The 6,300-nt window shown below is 45.8% G+C and overlaps 1 long non-coding RNA gene across 1 annotated transcript; it reads right to left on the reverse strand.

The window, feature by feature from the left end:
- Positions 1–413: 413 nt before the first annotated feature.
- On the reverse strand, positions 414–5,460 carry LOC131384576 (uncharacterized). Its single transcript, XR_009215565.1, has 3 exons — positions 5,291–5,460; positions 1,200–1,248; positions 414–529 (listed from the first exon to the last, which is right to left on the reverse strand). It is a non-coding gene; the product is annotated as an uncharacterized LOC131384576 (long non-coding RNA).
- Positions 5,461–6,300: the final 840 nt, after the last annotated feature.

The raw sequence follows: 6,300 nt of genomic DNA on the forward strand, positions 1-6,300 counted from the left end.
AAGCTGGTGGGGCTGGTGAGATCTTGGAGGATTCTCACATGCCAGTAAGATAGGCGTCTCCTGAGGATTCCCTAGAGCTTTACAGCATCTGTGAATACAGGTGCCTCTCATAGAATCCTCGCAGGGTAGGCTGAGTAGGGAGGTTATGGGGCTTTCCTTGTCAAATGCTTGTTGGTGGTTAGAAACCATCTCGCTTGACTCCATCTCCAGATGTTTTCCTTTTCCCCGTCAGTCCCTGGACCCATGCTATTTCCTGCAGAGCCATAATGAGCCTGGGTCCTCTATTCTCAGTTTGCTTCCTGCACCCCCAGCCCAATCCCATTACAGGCATTAAAAAAAACCACGCAAACCAAAACAAACAAGCCCATTTGCTTTTGCTACACATTTATTTATTTTTATTTATTTGAAAATTTGGCCGGGCATGGTGGCTCACACCTGTAATCCCAGCACTTTGGGAGGCCAAGGCAAGTGGATCACGAGATCAGCAGATTGAGACTATCCTGGCCAACACGGTGAAACCCCATCTCTACTAAAAATACAAAAACAAAAATATTAGCCGGGCGTGGTGGCAGGCACCTGTAGTCCCAGCTACTCAGGAGGCTGAGGCGGGAGTATGGTGTGAACCTGGGAGGTGGAGCTTGCAGTGAGCCAAGATCGCACCACTGCACTCCAGCCTGGGTGACAGAGCAAGACTCCGTCTCAAAAAAAAAAAAAAATCAATTCAGACATTTTAATTATATTTATGTTTCTTCCTCTCTTGTCTAACTTCCCCTCATTCAGGCCAGTTACAAGGCCTTTTCCTTTTGTCTTTTTTGAGATGGAGTCTTACCCTGTTGCCCAGGTTGGAGTGCAGTGGCGCGATCTCGGCTCTCTGCAACCTCCGCCTCCAGGGTTCAAGCGTTTCTCCTGCCTCAGCCTCCCAAGTAGCTGGCATTACAGGCATGTGCCACCTCGCCTGACTAATTTTTGTATTTTTAGTAGAGACGGGGTTTCACCATGTTGACCAGGCTGGTCTTGAACTCCTGACCTTGTAATCTGCCTGCCTCAGCCTCCCAAAGTGCTGGGATTACAGGCATGAGCCTCTGCACTTGGCCTACAAGGCCTTTTTCACATACTGGCACCAAGAGGCCAAAATTCAGTTAGAAGAAAAAAGTCTCCTGTTTTTACTACATGTTGCCAGATGTTTCATGCTCCTATACCTGGGCCTCCTTTTGGTGCTGGTTTTAATATTTCTGATGTTTCTTTATTCTGGAAAGAAAGGAAAGAGGTATCAAAATAGGAAAAGATGGTAGGAGAGGGGAGGGAAGCAGAGAAGCAAACTAAGGATTTCTTTTACACAGTATGAACACATCATTATAAAATATCATTATAAGGCTTCCGACTACGTCATCCTTGGTACATCCTCAACCCCTAGATGCAATTCATCAGCAGGCCTTGTTGATTTTTACTTCTGCAGTATTTCTCAAGTCTACCCACCTCTTTCCATTTCAGCCATCATCATCCTAATTCAGTCTTCCCCTAGTTGGCTCCTGTCAACTTGCCCCTCTAGTGCGTTTTCCACATTGTAGACCAAGTGACCAAAAAAGGACTTTGGGCTGGCCATGGTGGCTCATGCCTGTAATGCCAGCACTTCGGGAGGCTGAGACGGGTGGATCACTTGAGGTCGGGAGTTTGAGACCAGCCTGGCCAACATGGTGAAACCCCGTTTCTACTAAAAAAAATACAAAAATTAGCCAGGCTTGCGGTGTGTGGCTGTAATCCCAGCTTCTAGGGAGGCTGAGGCAGGAGAATTGCTTGAACCCGGGAGGCAGAGGTTGCAGTGAGCTGAGATCACGCCACTGCACTCCAGCCTGGATGACAGAGCGAGACTCCATCTCAAAAAAGAAAAAAAAAAAAAGAAAAAAGGACTTTTAAGCCTCATGCCAAATGCTGTAGGAAATAATAATAACAATCATCATCATCATTGTTAAAATTTCTGAGCGCTTACTGTGTACCAGGCGCCATTTTTAATGCTCTCATGTCTAATTCATTTAATCCTTACAATAATGCTAGATGATCAATATTATTATTCTGATTTTAGAGATGAACACATGGAAGCACAGAGATGTATGTAATTTGCCCAAGGACACACAGCAGTGTAAGCAGCTACTTTAGGAACTCAGATCTGTAAGAATTATTTAAAAAAATGTTCCAGGCATTAATGTGTGTATATTTGGCAATGCTGGAGGGGTCACAATCAAGTATAAATTGTTGTACAGGCCCCGCAGGATAGCAGGTGAGTCACTTTGTCACCAGTCGATTGGAAGTAGGTGTCTGGACTGCTGGGCTGTGAACAATTGTGAGACTACATCTGGGCCCAGTGGGAAACTGTGAGGGATTAAGAGGGAGGTCGGTCTTGGGCCGGCCTCCTGGCTCGAGTGGGGTGGATACTTGTTTTCTATTGCTAGTGCAACCAATTACCATACATTTCATGGCTTAAAAGAACACAAATTTATTATTATTATTATTATTATTTTTGAGACGGAGTCTCGCTCTGTCACCCAGGCTGGAGTGCCGTGGCGCAATCTCGGCTCACTGCAAGCTCCACCTCCCGAGTTCACGCCATTCTCCTGCCTCAGCCTCTCCGAGTAGCTGGGACTACAGGCGCCCGCCACCACGCCCGGCCAATTTTTTTTTTATATTTTTAGTAGAGATGGGGTTTCACCGTGGTCTCGATCTCCTGACCTCGTGATCCGCCCTCCTCGGCCTCCCAAAGTGCTGGGATTACAAGCGTGAGCCACCGCGCCCGGCCACAAATTTATTATTTTACAGTTATGGAGATTCAGAGTCCCAAATGGGTCTCATTAGGCTAAAACTGAGGTGTTGGCAGCTCTGCATCTCCTTCTGAAGGCTTTCCAGGAGAATTTGTAGTAGTGTGCCTGTAGTGTCAGCTACTCAGGAGGCTGAGGTGGGAGGATCACCTGAGCCTGAGGAGGTCATGAGTACAGTGAACTGTGATCGCCGCCACTGCACTCCAGCCTGGATGACAGAGTGAGACCCGTCTCAGAAAACAAAAAATAAATAAAAGAACTCTTGTGATTGCACTGGGCTCACTCAGGTAATCCAGGATAATCTCCCCATCTCAAAGCCCATGCCATATTCATATCTGCAAAGTCCCTTTCACCATGTAAAGTAACATATTCACGGGTTCTGGGGATTATGGCATGGATCTCTTGGCAGGGGGCATTATTCTGCCTACCCCAGGGTCTAATGGCATCATGTGATGCGAGTGCTCACCTGGAACCAGGCTCTGTCTAGCCCTGAGAGCACAGGGACCCCAGTCTTACTTACTTTGGTATGTTTCATGTCTGCCATAATACATGTGCAAATCTTTGATGAATGAATAAATGAAAGAACTGATAAAGCAAATACACAGAGTAATAGGATATCTGTCTTAGGAATGTAAGAAAAAACTGCCACTTTTAACATGGAAATTTGGAGAGGATCTTTTTTTAAATTTTAATGGGGATCCCATAGTTTGGGCAGTGCCAAAATTAATGGTGGTAACTGAGATTAATATATATATTGTTTTTTTAAGACACAGTCTCGCTCTGTCACCCAGGCTGGAGTACAGTGGCATGATTTCGGCTCACTGCAACTTCTGCCTCCCGAGTTCAAGCGATTCTCCTGCCTCAGCCTCCCAAGTAGCTGGGATTACAAGCACGTGCCACCACACCCGTCTGATTTTTATATTTTTAGTAGAGACAGGGTTTCACCATGTTAGCCAGGCTGGTCTCAAACTCCTGACCTCAGGTGATCCACCCGCCTCGGCCTCCCAAAGTGTTGGGATTACAGGTGTGAGCCACCACGGCCGGCCACTGAGATTAATATTAAGCAGATCTCAGTGCTGAATGAACTTCTGCATTTGCCAGTCTTTTCTTGACATCATTGTCGTTTAACTGGCCCAGGGGGCAGAAGTCTGTTAAAGGAGAAGAACATAGAATCCATTCACTTCTATGGAAGATGCTGGGAAGAAGGGGTGAGAAATGAGCCCAGGAACAGGCTCAGTCTCCATGGGGAGAACACGTCTCCTTTCCTGGCTGCAGCAGCAGTTCTGCCTGGAGCCACACCACTCAGCCCCAGATAAAGTCAGGTCTTCCAGGAGCTCCCGCTCTGGTCAGGATTTAGTTCAAGATCTCTTAACATGATTTACAAGGCCCCACCTACTCTGACTCTTTTCTGCCTCTCCAGTCTTGCCCCACACACCGCCCAATCCTGTCACACTGGCCTCCCCATGAACACCCACGGCCAACCACCTTCCTGCCTCAGGGCCTTTGGACATGCAATGCCCCAATTCTGGAATACTCCTGCTATTTTCTTTTGCCCAGTTAATACCTACTTATCCTTGAGGCTTGGCCTAAAATCTCATCCTGAAAGTTGTTTTCTTTAAGCTTCAAATCTAAATCAGCACCCACTTCCTCACCCAGGTTATAAAAAACAAAATGGCATGGTATCAGGAACTTGGGGTGGGGACCCAGACTGACTTTGTATTCTAACTCCACCACTCCAGAGCTGTGTGACCTTGGGTGATACATGTAAACCTCCATGTCTCTATTCTTCATGTCTAAAATGGGGCTAATGGTAGTACCTAGTGCAGAGAATTGTTATGAGGATTAAATGAGATCATGCATGTAGAAAGTTTGGCAGAGTGCTACTATCAGTAGAAGCTACTATTTTCCTTTACAGCATTGATCAAAATTGCAATTATAAAATTATTATCATTATTTTTTGGAAGACAGAGTTTAGTTCTTGTTGCCCAGGCTAGAGTGCAATGGCACGATCTTGGCTCACTGCAACATCCGCCTCCCAGGTTCAAGTGATTCTCCTGCCTCAGCCTCCCGAGTATCTGGGATTACAGGTGCCCGTCCACCATGCCCAGCTAATTTTTGTATTTTTGGTAGAGACAGGGTTTCACCCTGTTGGCCAGGCTGGTCTCAAACTCTATTATTTGTTTCATATCTGTTTTCCTACATATAGTAAACCCTACAGGGGCAACACAATATCCCTCCTGTCTTCCACTGTATCTGCAGTGCCCAGCACGCCACCTGCAATATTGTAGGCCTTCAGTAGATATATCTTGAATGGATGGATGAATGGGTGGATCGATGGATGTATTACCTGGGTTGAGTCCTGTGAAAAAGTGCCCCTTTGTCAGGAAATAATCAATATTATTAAAGAACATTATGTGGAAATTTTTGATTGTCAGAGTCTGGACTTATTAAAATTAGAACTTGTCAGGCACAATACTCACTGTCTCTCCGTTTCTGGGACCTGTTCTCATGCAGGGCCTTGTGATGCTCATTGCCAGGCAGATTTATGAAACATCTCGACAGGGCTTACATTCCATATGTTACAATTTACACATTCCTGCTGAGGTCAAGGTGGGGAATGGCATGCGTGCTAATAGCTGTGTTTCTCACATGAACTTTCACATAAACCCTTTTTCCAGCTCGTCTTACTGATATAATATACTTTTGTAAACGATTTTTTTCAAGGTCATAAATGAACGCTTCCTAATTTCCATTCTTCAGAGGATTACAAGTCTAGAAAGGGCAACTGGAGGTTTCTGAGCCTCGCTGCTTCCACTGGCAGCAACTTTATCTGAACCATCCTCAAAGATCTCCAAGGAGACAAAGGACCACATTTCTCAGTGGAGTCCCACAACCTCCCTCCAGTTCTGCCCTCCTCAGGTCTCAAGGATACTACTCCAGGGGATGATGGCAGTGTGTGGTGTCGATCCTGCAGATAAGAATGTTTGAAGTCCGAGAAAAAGTGCTCTTTTGTAGAAAACATCCAACAAAATTGCTCAAACAAAATGGCCAGTGTTGAGCCAGTTCGCATGTGGCTCGATGCCTCCCCCTGAGTTTTTGCTTCTTGGCAAGGAGGCCGACTAACATCAGTCTTCCTGTGCTTTAATTTTCCTTCTGACCTGAATTGTCAGTCATACTCTATCTTTGTTCCGTTTGTCAAAACGCCATTGTTCTCTCTCTTCCCTGTGGTAGTTTCTTTTCTATTGTTAAAAAAAAAAAAAGTCAGAGCTGCTGCTGTGGGTCGATGGAAGCAGATCTTATTGGCTGTGCAGTTTGGCATGTGGCCTCAAGCCAGTCTCATCTTCGGTGTTCACAGATCGTGGAAATCATCTCCTGCCAAATAACTGGGGCTCCATCATAAGCCTACAACTCACAAAAGAGTTTCCGTCACCAATTGTTCTGTGTCAGGGCCATGACATACTGAATGGTGGGTTCCTATAACGGGGCACAT

Source organism: Hylobates moloch, unplaced genomic scaffold (genome assembly GCF_009828535.3).
Source record: "Hylobates moloch isolate HMO894 unplaced genomic scaffold, HMol_V3 SCAFFOLD_11, whole genome shotgun sequence".
In the NCBI taxonomy this organism is placed as follows: domain Eukaryota; kingdom Metazoa; phylum Chordata; class Mammalia; order Primates; family Hylobatidae; genus Hylobates; species Hylobates moloch.